The sequence below is a fragment of the Eschrichtius robustus genome, chromosome 5 (assembly GCF_028021215.1).
Source record: "Eschrichtius robustus isolate mEscRob2 chromosome 5, mEscRob2.pri, whole genome shotgun sequence".
Lineage (NCBI taxonomy): Eukaryota > Metazoa > Chordata > Mammalia > Artiodactyla > Eschrichtiidae > Eschrichtius > Eschrichtius robustus.
The window spans coordinates 82,682,595-82,696,870 of record NC_090828.1 but is presented as its reverse complement, the minus strand read 5'-3'; the positions used below and the strand labels follow the sequence as shown (position 1 = coordinate 82,696,870).

The window sequence follows — 14,276 nt, the reverse complement described above, 5'->3', positions numbered from 1 at the left end:
TGAAAACTTAGCATGTTTCAATTCTTCTTTCATTGCTTTGAGCTGATGAATTTATCTGGAAGAGCAGAAGAGACTGATCTGGAATAACATTTTATTAAGTACCCACAAAATAATGGGTAATTACTGGGTATTATATATTCATTATCTTGTTTAATCTTCATAACAGTTTTAGAGATACTTACTCTATTCCCTTTTATAGATGAGGAAATTGAGATCCAGAGAACTGAAGATTTTACCATGTCCTTGATCACGTGGCTAATAGGTAACAGAGCCTTCTGAGCCTTTGACTTTTGTTTTTAGCCCTAAATTTTTTAGACCATGCCTACTATCCTTTGACCAATTAGTGGTATATTCTATTATTATATAGTGAGACAGTGAGACCTTTTCTTACAGATACAATGCCATCAGATTAATTACAGTATTCATTATGTGTACTCCAATGGCAGAATTTTTCAGTATGGTGTATTGGAGGTCTTCGCTTACAGAAAACTCTCCAAACTATTTACCCCATCCCAAATGATACTATGTGATTGACTTGGCCCCTGAGTATCTATCTACCCTCATTTGCAATCCCAATTAACCTATTTCTTGACACACCAAACTTGTTTCTCCTTTAGAACATTTACACAAGTTGTTCCCTCTACCTAGAATGTTCTCTCAGTCTTTCCATAGGTGGCTCTTGTTAGTCAGATCTCAGCTTAAATGTTAACTCCTTAGAAAAGTCTTCTCCAGCCACCACCAAATCTAAAGAAATCACTCAAGTCACATTACCTTGTTTTAATTCTGTTTACGGCACTTACTACTATCCTGTATTTTTCTGTTTATTTATGTATTTATTGTCCCCCTAACTAATAGAGTGTAAGCTCCATGGGAGCAGGAACCTTGTCTATCCTGTTCACCACTTAATCACCAGAACCTTAAACAGCCTAGCCAAGAAATAGCTGTAGGAATAAACGAATGAATTGTGTCTAGAAAATATAACAGATTATTCAGATTACAGAAAACTAGGAATAATATAGATTTAGAGATAGTTGGACCAGTGGTTCTCATAGCCTGCTAAAATAACCTGGCTAGCAGCATCAGCATCACCTGGGACTTTGATAGAAAAGCAAATTCCAAGGACCTACCCAAGACCTATTGAATCAGAAACTCTGGAGGTGGGACCTCGCAGTCTGTTTTTTATTAAAACAGAGACCAGCTGCTCCAAAGAGTAATTAAATTTTTAATAAGTTGCAGACAAAGCTTGATCAAAGAGGTGCATTGGCATTCTAAGGAGTAGTATAATCTAGTATCTCCTCTAGATCTTAGAAGGAAAATTAAGCACAGAGCCCTGTATTTGAAGCCCATTGCTCTAAACTGAAGGTTTACTCAGGGACATAAAAATATTTTCACAATCCCACTTAAATTTTATCTGTCTTGAAATATTGATTTCTACTGTCATTTTCATATGTACCCATTAAGTAGTGTTCAGCTAAGTTTAGTGTTATGAGTACATATAAAGTAGTTCAAAAAAAAGAATGAATCCAGAATGGCATCTGCGTTGATATTTTGAGATATTGATGTTTTTTCTATCAGGCACAGTACCAAAGCCTTATCTTTTTTGATCTAGAAGAGAATATTATAAAAAATAATATGCTTAATTTTCTAAAAGTCTAACCATTTTTGAAGAGGAAGAAATGTAACTTATGGAATGGCAGCCACAAGCCACGTACATACAAGTATCAGAGCTAATAGGTATAGAATCTGCTATTCAGAGAGTAAGATAAGTGACTTGACCAAAATTCCATGGGTACTATGCCAGAGACAGGCTTCAAACCTAAGTGTGTCTGTTTCCAAAGCCAGTGCTTTTTCTACCATTGGATGATGCCTCGTAACGCCAGTGTAAAAGACCAGGTGAATCATCTTAAAACATTACTGGAAGCTAGCAGGGTATAAATAATAAATGAAAAATGAAATTACCACAAGTTATACTCTTTCTTCACTAAATATAGTTAAAAGGTTAACATTACTCTCAGCATATGCCTAATCACTTGAAAATGTTGGATCACAATTAAGAAATCCAGATTCAGCAACTCTTTTTAACAGGTGGGAAAATGTTGTTTGTCATAGAAATGTTCATTTTCAAATTCTTGAAAGAACACAGTGAATATTAAGATAACATTATTTAAAGAAGTATTTGAGAGTGAACAAATTTCCCCATATTCTATTGCTTTAGAAATTAAAACTACTTCCTTATGTTATTTTTACATTAGATCTTGAAGGGAATACAAAATTAAATGTAATTGCTGGGAAATGATTTATAGCTGACCGCCTGTCATATTTTATATTATTGGTTGCATTATTTAATCCCTTTAATACATATGCAATCTGTATTTAAGTGAAAAGTACACTTGATTTATTTAGTATTAAAGTGCTTTAGTAATATAGGGTGTATTTTAAAGAAATACTTTTATTTGAAGACTTTATTTTCAGGTGCTTAAAATTTATTCCTTTCTTGTGAAAGGTGGGAACATTTAATAATTAGATTTAACATTTATAAAGTGTTTTGAGAGTGTGTGGAATAGTATAAATACAAATTACTTATGAGCAATATATGTCTCCATGCATAATACTCATTTTTAAATTAATACCATTAATTTGAGTTAGATTATTTTTGAAGTATTCTTGCTACCTTCAACAGAGTTGGAAAAAAAAATTTCAGAGTGAAGAAGCAGTTTCAGGTGTTTTTCAGTGTTTGCAAGTGTTAAATGTTAATTGGGATCCCTGAGCTATAAAGCCACCATGTGTGGGAGAAGGGAAATTGAAGTACCCTTTTCTTCTTAAAAGAGAATATAGAAAAGTCATTGAAATATTGTTAAGAGTTAAAAGAGCAATATTATCAAATTTTAATTACCCCAGGACAAATTGTATAATCAGTTTAACATTTACTCTTTTCCTTTTCTTTCTTTCTTTGATATGCTTTTGACTGTTTAAAAGCTAATTACAAGAGAACAGAGAAGGAAAAGGAAAATGATGCAGACAGACTATAAACATTTAACCTGGTAATTTGTTAGATGTTCTGGAAAAAATGGGGGATAAATTGCTGAAAAAGCTATAGAACTATAAAGTATTGTTCTTCCTTATCTTAAAGCAGTGGTTCTCAGCTCCTCATGGCACATTGCACAATGTTTGGAGATATTTTTGATTGTCCTCACCTGAGAGTAGCAAGATATTACTACTGGCATCTAGTGGGTAGAGGTCAGATATGCTGTGCTAAACATCTTACAGTGCACAAGACAGCCCCCAACAACAAACAGTTATCCAGTCCAAAAATATCAGTAGTGTTAGGCTGAGAAACTCTGCTGTAGAAAGAGATACACCTCTCTCAAAAATAATATAATTACAGAGAGATTATGCATAAGGCCATGCAACTACTAAATGAAGTGGCCAGAACTTGAACTTGGATCTACTGATGCCAGGCATTGTGCTTTCCTTGGCTCTTACTGTCCTTAGAATCAAAATTTCATTTATCTTTGGAGAATTACGGTGGAGTGGAGGAAGAACAAGAGAATCATCAGAGTCAGTGCTATGTCTCCATTTCTGTTATGCTCCTCTTAATTGTAGTATAATTGGGTTTATATTTTGTTTTTTTAGATGTCTTATTTATGCAATCTCTGGTAGTACCCTTTGTTTTGGAATTGATAGCTTCAATTTTTCCCCATTAAAAACTTAATCGATACATACTATCAATGTTTTTTCAATTCAAGGCATCTAGTAAGGCATACCATAAATGTATAAGAATTTTAAGACAAAATTCTAGCTTTAAGGGAAACTACAGTATAAAAGAAAATGAAACCTTTAAAATGTGAGGGAAATTATTCAAAAGGTGAGTTGAACAAGGATAGAAACTATCTTGCATCTGAAATTGTTTGCAGGAAACTGCCTAAATGTCCATGAACAGGAAATGTTTAGGTACATGACAATATTTAAATATAAAGGATTATTATGTACTCATTATAAATGATGTTTATGATGAATTTGTAATAACAAAGGTACATCCTCATGTTTAGTGAAAAAAATTAAAACAGGATACAAAATATATATAGCTGCTTTTAACTAAAAGATACAGAAAAAATAATGGCAGATAAAATATCTGGTATATAGTATTACTTACAAATTCAAACTGGTGGTACTACAGTATTCTACTAAACAAAGTAGGTTATATTGATCCGTTCATTCATGTACCAAAATATTTTCTTAATGCCTTGTAAGTTTCAAGCACTATGCTACATTCTAGACATAAGGCTGGGAACAGGAGAAGCACAAAACTTTTCCTTAAAATGCTAAGAGTCTTATCTGGGCAGACAGACAGGTAAGCAATAACAAACTATGCTAGGTAGTAAAGGAGTCCTGTGGGAGTATATAACAGAAGCCCTGTATTGTTATTAGTAAGTGTAGGCTAGGTTAATCTTGGTAGCAAATTAACCCAGATATCTCAGTAATTTATTACACAAGGAATTTGCTTTTCACACAAGTAATATCCAGTTTTTATCAGGCATTTCTCCTCCATCTTGCTTCTTCAGGTGGCTTCTTCAGGTGGCTTCTTCAGGTGTCATGACAGAGGAAGTAGGAAGGTAGAGAATTGGACATTTTTAAGGACAGTCCTGTAAGTTGTTTACTTCTTTTTCCTCTCATCTTACTGGCCAGAAATCAACCTCATTCCCCCAACCTTACTGGAAGGCATGCTAGAAAATGCAGAGGAGGTACATTTGACTATTTGTTGAGCACTAGCTCTGCCACTGGCCTATACCACAGACTGGACATAGGAAAGGTGTCTCTGGAAGCTGTGGCATTTAAATTGAGACCTGAAAAGTAAGTAGTTACCTAGACCAGTAAAGACATGGAAAAATTATTTCAGGTAGGGATAATCTTGTACCAATGCTTAGAGGAGAGAGAAGGATGACCCTTCAAAGAACTGGAAATTCAGTATTTGAGCTTTGAATGTAGGGGGAGGGCAGGCAGGGGCACATTCATGTGTTAAGGTATTTGAAAATTATTCTGAAGGCGAGGAGAAGCCACTGGAAGGTTTAAAGCGTGATAAAGTTTGAGCAATGTGAGTAGAGTAATGTAATAAAGTTTGCATTTCAGAAAAATCATTCTGGTTGCAGTGAAGAGTATGGATTGAAGGAGAGCAAGATTGTAGGTGCGAGGCCAGTTAAGAATCTCTAGTATCAGTCCAGTTAAGCAATGATGGTGACCTGTAGGAAGACTAGGGATAGAAAGTAATAGATTGGAGAGATATTTAAGAGTTATAGTTGTTGGAATTTAGTAGTTCATTGGAAGAACAGTAATAAGCGAGTTATTTGGGGGATGGGGAGTGATTAATTTAGTATGAGATATTTTGAGTTCGAGACATACAAACATATAAACCATCAGAGTGTTTCTGTGTGAATGAAAGATTTGAATACATATATAGGTCTAGAAATCAGAAGAGAGATCTGAGCTGAAGATACAGATTTGGGATTTATCAGCATATAGATCATAACTTAAGCCACAAGAGTAGGTGAGTTTGTACATGCATACTGTAAGAAGGAAAGAGGGCTTGTGCTAGAGCCCTGTGGACAACATTTAAGACAGAGGTTCTTAATTTTCACACTGTGTCTAAATCACCTAATGAGGTTTCTAAAAATGTGGTACCTAGGCTCCACACTCCAGGGATTGTGATTCAGTTAGTCTTGATGTGTCCTGAGATATCCTATGTTTCAAAAGCTTCCCCAGTGATTCAGCCAAAGTTGAGAACCACTGATGGTGAAGAGAACAAATAGTCAGTGAGATAGGTGGAAAACTATTTGGTGTCTCCAAGACAAAGAAAGAGCTGAGTCAAAAGCTCCTGAGAAGCAATGAAAAATAACGTTCAGAAAGTGTCATTGAATTTGCCAATATAAATATTAATTAATGACCTAAATTAATGGTAATGGAAGCCTAGTTGCTGTAATTGAGTAGTAAGTGAGAGGTGGAGAAAAGGAGACAGTTGATGTCTCCACTCTTGTATGGAGTTTGATTGTAAAAAAGGAGGAGAAAAAAAGGGTACTAGCTGGAGAGAACGTGAGACTGGAGGAGAGCTCTTTTAATAATGGGAGAGACTTAAGCATGTTTAACTGCTAAGGGTAATAGAGAGACTGAACAAATTAGCAACAGAAATGATAAACAGGTAAGAGGAGTGAGACTAAAAAACCAGAGCACGGAAAGAAATACCTTTCCATACTAAGAGGAGGGAAGAAGAAATGTTGGAAATCTATGAATAGTGGTAGCAATAGCATTGGTGGTAGAAAATTGAGGGAGCTGAGTTCTCATCTCATCTAAGGGCAGTGATTTTTTTTTTTTTTTTCTTATTAACCAGCACTTTATATGCTCTGCTGGGAGTGAGGGAAGAGCTGGTAAGGACAGAGTTTTTAGAGAAGTGATGAATGTTTGCAACAATCACTAGGGAGGTTGAGAGAGCTAAAGAGGAAAAGCTAATAGGATTACCAGGCATCATTGAGGCCCAAATTGAGGGTGCTTGCCAAGGATTTATGGTGGCCACTAGCTGTAGAGTTTTATATTTTCTAATTTTTCTGTTGAAGCACTCAGGAACCCAGATACAATGGAAGGACAGTGGGGCAGGGGAATTGAATATATTTGCAGGGGAGTGGCTTAAGTGATGTACAATGCAATAAAAACAGAGTAGGGAAAGCAGTAAAGAGAAAGAACAAAAGGTAGAAAGTAGCCAATGAAATGGTCTTCAATTTTTTAACACATACCACTGATGTATATATGTATTTATAAAATATATGTATTTACCTGTATGCTCATATACTTTATATAAAGCTTATTAAAAATATATTAAATTATATAAGTATAATAAAATCTACTTTGTATAACCTGCAACCTACTTTATATGTTCTGCAAAAATATAAACTATAAAAATATAAAATATAAATAATGAAAGATTAAAAAGTTCTAAGACTGTCTTCCTGTACTCTACAGGATTGTCTTACACTTGTCTTACACTTGTCTTACAAGTGTATTGTAAGATACTTGTCTTACAATTGTCTTACAGTTCCTACTTTGGAGATGACTTGCCTTGAGAATGTATATATATTGGGTTGTTATTAGAAGAGAATGCTGGGATGTTGGGAGGTCATGGTCAGAGAGTAGAATGTCTAAATTTATTATTTTGAGGGTAGAGCAGTAATGACATCTGGGGCATGTCCATGGAAAAAAATGGTTGATTGAATCACTAAGAAAAATCAAGAAATGGAAGATAAGTATGGGGTTATTAATGTAGCATATTGTGGTTACTCTGGTTGATTGCAACTTTGGGGTAAAAATAAAAGCCTATGAGCCAGGTGCAAGGGGATTAAAAAATGAAAGAAGTTTTTGAAGAGGAAGTTACCTAGTAGGTGACAACGAGGAAGAGGGATAAATATACAAGCCTGCAAAAAGCATAGACTTGTACTCCGTGAGAGACTTTTTGTATACACTACAGTATACAGTAGACAATGAATGCTGAAAGATATTCCTAACTCAAAAGTAATTCTTTACTGGGTAATTTGTTTAAGGAAACAAGTCCCTCATCTCCTGTTGATAATCCCTGGGGAGGGATAAAGTGATTTGTACTCTAGAGTTAATTGTTACAATTAAATCAATACTTAGTTTAAATCAGTACTAAGGAATGGAAGCAAAAACTTCCAAGAATTGGAGCATAATTTAGGCAGATGTCCTTTTTTTCTCTCCAGAAAATCGGGATCCATCTTACACTTTTATCAATTCATGAATGCGTTTATATGGTAGTTTTTATAATAATATTATTTCATGTAGATTGATGTTTAGATTAATGAAAAGAAAAAAATGTATGAAATCAGTACTGTCTTGAAAACTGCCAGGTGTATGATCCTAAGTATGGGGCATTTTTAATGGCAGACCTGGATAAATTAGGACATTTTGAATTTCTGGAGGTTATCATGAGGGTCTACAAACCAAGGTAACATGAGGAAATGAAAGCGTATGCCAGGAGAGAAAGGTAAGACAAACTGAGGGAGAACTGAGTCTGATTTGCAGAATTTTCTGAAACCAGAATGGAGACTGTTTTGTCTCTGAAATTCATCAGACCCAGTGACTTTAGCTGCTAACTTCATTGTGTCTTTGTTCATTCCTGTCTAACCTACTGCAATTTCTGAATATCTACTTTCTCCAGCTTTCCAAGGTCTTGCCTTTCAGTCCTTTATAGCAGGGTAGAGGTAGAGAGAAGCGTTCATTCATTCATATACTCATTTAATCAAAATGATTTTGATCATCATCAAAATTGGTCATCCATCACTACTTGATGCTGGGTATGCAGTAGTAAATAAGAAAGTTCTTACCCTCAAGGAGCTTACAGGCTAGTAGGATGGAGGGATAAATAACTGGAATATAGTGTGATAAATTCACTATAATCTAATAGAAGGGGCACCTAAATCCATTCCTTAGCAGTCAGATGAGTCTTCTGGGAGAATGTGACATTTCATGTAAGACCTAAGACCTTTGAGGAGAGTAGGAATTTACCAAGTGAAGATCAGAGTGAGTGTTGGGTCACGGGGGAGGATGAATGTTCAGGCTGAGGGAATAGAATAGAATGTCCCTAAGGCAAGAGAAAGCAAGAGCCATATATTGACTGGGAAAATTGAATCAGATGTTAACCGCCCCTGTCTTCCCCATCTCCATCATTAGAGATATACTCAGATTTTCATACAAGTACAAACCTCTACACATAGGCCTCAAATGCCAGAGTCTCAACCTTGCATGTATGGAAGTACCTTATTCCAGTTATCTAATGGTGCATAACAAATTACCCAAAATTAATGGGATAGAACATACATTTATTATACTCACAGATTCTGGGTCAGGATTTCAGATAGGGCATAGTGGGGATGGTTTGTCTCAGTTCCATGATGTTTGGGGGCCAGCTTGAGGATTGGAAGTCTGTGAGAGCTAAAGTCATCTGCGTCATTGTTCATTCAACTTTTTAGCAATTAATTTCAGATGTTGGCTTGGGGAATTAATTCTTCTCTAAAAGGACTACTTTGTATGGTCTCCTCATGGGCTAGTTTGAGTTTCCTCATAGCATGGGGACCAGGACCCAAAAGCAAGTGTCTCAAGAAGAAGAAAATTAGGTGGAAGTTTTATATACTTTTTATGATCTAACCTCAGGTGACCTAATCATCTTTACCATATTCTACTTGTTAGAACAGTCATGGGCTCATGTTGAAGGGAAGGGAAAATACCACCTACCTCTCAGTGGGAGGAGTGTCAGTCACATTGTAAGAAGAGAATGTGGGAAAGGATTGATTTATTGATTAGCATCTTTGGAAGGTACAATCTTGCATATTCCTCACTTAAGAATGTTCACAAATAAGATCAAATCTATGTTCCACTGCACCAGTAACAGTCATTAATTTCCCTTTATAGTTCACCTGTCGGTTATTCATCCACGATGTCTTTGACATTACTTTTGAGGTATTTTATAAATGTTAGTAGTTCCATCATGTCCGATAAGTGCAAAAGCAGAAAAGGCTAGACATGGTTCGAAGAAAAATCAACAAAGTTTTAAAATTAAAACAGAGATAAAACTACAATATAACTAATGCTTGTATGCTGTCACCTTAAACATATAAATAAATGAAATTAAATGCGCATCCTTTCAGAACCTAGAATAAATTTAAGTAAAGGAACTTCAGTACTACTTTACCATCTTTACGCTTGCTAGCTAGGTTAGGAGAATGTTGGGTTTGTTTTTTTAACCTCATTTTATTTCGCTATACTGACTACTAGCCTCAGCTATAATATAAACTGAATACTAAACTTTTTAAAAATTGTGTTCTTTCAGTAAAAATAGATGTTAAATTTTAAACTACAACTCATTACATTTCTCTTTGTTTTTCTTTGTTTGGTCCTGATTTTCCCATGCGTAGATTTGTGTTATGTGTGCTTTTGTAAGGTATGTGTGTGTACTCACACATGCGTGTATATACATACACAAATATGTTGAACAATCTCTATATACATACATAATACATACCCATAAATGCAAATCAAGCTCTTTGTTGTTTCACTTAGCCTATCTTATCCATTCACAGAATCCTCCAATTTAAAGTGATCCAGGTGGGCCTGAATTAAATTAGAAGGAAAATGTTTAAAAGTCATGTATCTAGTCTTGTTTTCAAGTTTGCTGTTCTAATCCATCCCATCCTCCTTTCTTCTGCCTCAAAAATATTGTAGGAACAAGGTTGATCTGGGCATGAAGTTAAACAGGATATTGCTTTCATCTACTTCAGCCAAATCTCAAAGTCACTGACCTAAGAAAGACCTCCCCATCTACTTTGATAAAAAGCAGAGTTGAAAATGGTAATGTCCACTATTTTTTGCTAGTTGCTGTACATTTGTTACCTCATTTAATCCTCTGAAGAGTATATGTTATTCTCTTTATTTCAAGAGAAGAAAGCAAAAGGCTAGAAAAAATGAAGTAGCTTGTCTGTTACACAGCTGTGACATAGTAGTGACAGTAAGATTCTAGCCAGATCCGTCTAACTCCAAATGCTGAGTTCTTTCAGTTTAGTATCAGTACCTATAGTTTTTCGGTAATATTTCTCAGCTGAATATTTTGATTTTGATGTAACATTTATGTGAGTGATCAGAATCGCTTGTTTTATTCAGCTAGCTGAATATATAAACCTGGATTGTTTGTATAAGGCATTTACAAAGCAGAAGACTTATGAGAACAGAACATTGGCCCTACTAGGAGCTCACAGTCTGTTCATTGGCAAATCAAAGAAATTTTAAAGTCAGACAAAAGAAACTATGAAAAGCATAATTTATTATGTTGTATAAGACTAGAACATTCCTACTCACCAAGAGAAGATAGATGGGAAAAATTTAATCAGAATATAAGTTCCTGTAAGAAAATACAGCATTCTGTGAGAAATCAGACTGTTGCCTTAGAATAAATTCCTCATATATCCATGTAAGCAGCATGAAGAAAATAAAATGTACATTATCAACTTTTTCTTTACTGTACCAAAGCCAAACACAGCCCCAGCTGTGTTGCTACTTACTACTTGATCTTTCTATTATTTTGCTTTCCATCAGTGACTTTTTTCCTCTTCAGAGTAACAGCTATCCCTAATGGTAGAGTGCATTTCTTACAGAGATCAAAATTAATGTAATTGAAAACATTATGGCCTTGAAAATACTTTAATATTTAATTTAGTGGTTCATGGGTAAATGTTACTGGAGTCATAGAAAAGTTAAGATAGAAGTAGTGGTATAAGAAACAATCCCCAAAGCCAATCAGTCCTAGGAGAAGAGCCCAGGATAGTGGCCTTAGTTCAGGGAACCTTTTCAGGAAAACACACAACCTGTTGACATTCTGATACATGCTGCATACTAAGGTGGCAAGTTAGTACATGGAATAGTTTGGAAAGGTAGCCTCAGAATTCAGTGAAGTGCCCTTTCTTTGTTCTGGACCAGAGATACGCCCAGCTTTCCCATCCCGTCATACATCCCTTGGCTTCTTATAATTTCTAGCTATGCCAGTGCATGGAAACTGAAACAAGATGGGCATGATTTTTTTTTTTTAATTTCACTGTATTTTAGTCAAACATGGATGTCTAAAGTTTGATTTCAAAATAAATTTAAGGTATCTTGCCAGAGTTAGGAGAATAATTTAAACACATTATATAACTCACATTATTAAAGCTCATTTTTAGCATTATCCAATAGTAAATTTAAAATCCTGTTCTTTATGAAATAATTTTTGTGACAGGTACCATGCTTGACCAGTGTAATATAACATATTAATGCATGATGAGGTTGTAAGAGGGGGTATGAGGAGCTGTGACAGCAGTGGCCCGAGTTCCCTCCTCCTGGAATGGCCAGCCGTCTGCCCCTAGCTAACTCTAATTTCTTCTCTCATATACAGCTTAGAAGTCATCCCTTCTGCGGACATTCTCCGATCTTTTCATTTTGCATTAGGTGTACCTCCTCTGTGAACATCTGTAGTATCCTGTGCATACTCAGGTACTTCTCTTTATATATCTCTCTCTCCTTCACTGGACTGTAAAATTATTGTGAGCTTCAGTGTTTTTCATCTTTGTATCCTCAACATCTAAACTTGTGCCTCATACCTGGTAGGCACTAACATCTTTGTTGAATGAAGGCATACATGAAAAGGTGAATATGAATAGATTTATAGGTATTTTATGAAGCGTACATTCATAGAAGGTTATGTTTCACAAGGAAAAAGCATTAACTCATTACCCATGAAACATTGTCTTGTTATGCTTCTTCATCCCATTCTGCAATATTTTGTTTCTTTGGATCTTTAACCTATTGTACTAAACAAAAAATAGTTACTACTTAAATTACATTTTGTAACTTTGTCAGTAAGTTTTTAACACACAATATTGACTATTTGAAAAGGCTACTCTAAATTTTTTCAGCATTTTTAATTTGCAGTTGTATTATTTTGTGGCCAGTTTTCCTCCCAAAGAATGTATCATTAGGTATTTAGTGGATGCAGTAGCAAAATAAGATTTGCCTTTTGGAGAAAATTTGACTTTGTGGAAGATTCTTTGGAATGTGTCTATTTTTAAAGTTATGGGCTTTCTGATTTTAATCTAAAATTGGGTGAATAATATTTATAGATTTTGTAACACCTTAGAGTTCACAGATTGCCTTATGTACTTTTTTATATAATCTTCAAATTAAATTGCTTGTGAGATAGTATAATACTTATGAGATAATATGGGATATCATAAATAAGTAAACGAAGAATCATAGAGGTTAGATAACACCTTAGATTGTACAGCTGAATCTGGAATTTTATTTGTGGGGAGATTTTTACTGTTGATTCTATTTCTTTAGTAGTTATGTTCAGAATTTTCTATTTAATCTTGAATCAGTGGCAGTAAGCTATATTTTTCTAATTTGTTCATTTCATCTGTCTTCAAATGTATTGGCATGAAGCTGTTTTAATATGCTCTTATTATTTTAATGTCTGCAGCATCTGTAGTTATGTAGTTTCTGACATTAGCTATTTCTGCATGCCTGCCTTCCTCCTTCTCTTCCTCGCTTCCTCCCTCCCTCCCTTTTTTTCTTCCTTTCTTCCTTACAACTTTTTGCTGAATCTATCCAGAGGTTTGAAGTTTTACGCTTTTCAGAGAGTCAGCTTTTAGCTTTCCCGTCACCTCTATTTTATCTTTATTTTCTATTTAATTTCTGGTTTTTTTATTTTAATTATTTCTTGTCCTTCGCTTTTTTCAACTCCTGTTTTTTTCTTTTTTTTTAAAGTTTATTGTGTTTCTTTTATAAAGCCTGTTTTATTGGATTCTCAGGTCACTAATTTTCGTCCTTTTCCGTAGTAGGCATTTAAGGTCATAGAATTCTCTTCAATTATTGATTTTCATATATACCACAGGTTTTCATATTAGGTTGTCACTTAGTTCTGAATATTTAGTTCCAATTTCCATTTCGAGTTATTTAGAAGTATGCTGCTTATTTTCAAAACAATTGAATTATTTCTACTTATCCGTTTGTTATTAAATTCTATCTTAATCTCATTGTTGTTAAAGAATGTGGTTTGTATACTATCAATTATTTAATTTGCTGAGCCTTATTTTTGTGGCCTAGTTTGTGATCAGCTTTTGAAATGTTCTATTTTGGAAATGTACTTGAAAATAATGTGTATGTTACAACTCTGGGTATCATTTTATACATATATCCATTAGATAAGGGTAACTGTTCAAATCTTTTATGTTCTTATGATGTTGTCTTCTTGACCTTTCAGTTACTAAGCTAAACTATAAATCTCCCATTTTACATTGTTTAGTTTTCCTTGTCAAGTTTTGCTTTATTATTTTGAGATCGTTAGCTGTGTACAACTTTGTTATTGTTATATTTTCCTGAAGAAGTAAACTTTTTATCATTTAACAATGCTCCTCTTTATTTCTAGTAATGCCTTTTTCCTTATATTAATATAATTTTGATATTTGTATTAATATCTTTTTCCATTTTGTACTTTTATTTATGTTATGGATGTATCTTTTGAAAAGAGAACAATATAGCTAAATTTTTTAAAATCCAATCTGACAATTTTTATCTTTTAACTAGACTATACAGCCCATTTACGTTTATTGTAATTACTGATGTATTGGGGTTTATTTCTGCCATTTAATTTAGTATATTTATTTTCCCATCATTTCTTTGTTTCTCTTTCTTTCTTT

At 34.4% G+C, this 14,276-nt stretch overlaps 1 protein-coding gene across 11 annotated transcripts in view; it reads left to right on the top strand.

Annotated features, from left to right (window-relative positions):
* The window catches only part of MBD5 (methyl-CpG binding domain protein 5), a 410,838-nt gene that overhangs the window by 57,977 nt on the left and 338,585 nt on the right, over positions 1 to 14,276 (top strand). For 6 of the 11 annotated variants that reach the window (XM_068545149.1, XM_068545156.1, XM_068545155.1 and 3 more), the window contains exons 2-3: positions 10,276 to 10,401; positions 11,975 to 12,072. The exons of 2 other annotated variants lie outside the window; for them this stretch is intronic. The gene's annotated coding sequence lies outside the window, so the exon portion shown is untranslated. Of the gene's footprint in view, positions 1 to 199; positions 263 to 4,595; positions 4,646 to 10,275; positions 10,402 to 11,974; positions 12,073 to 14,276 lie in introns of those variants that run through there. 3 more of the 11 variants (XM_068545146.1, XM_068545147.1, XM_068545150.1) reach the window with 3 other exon arrangements.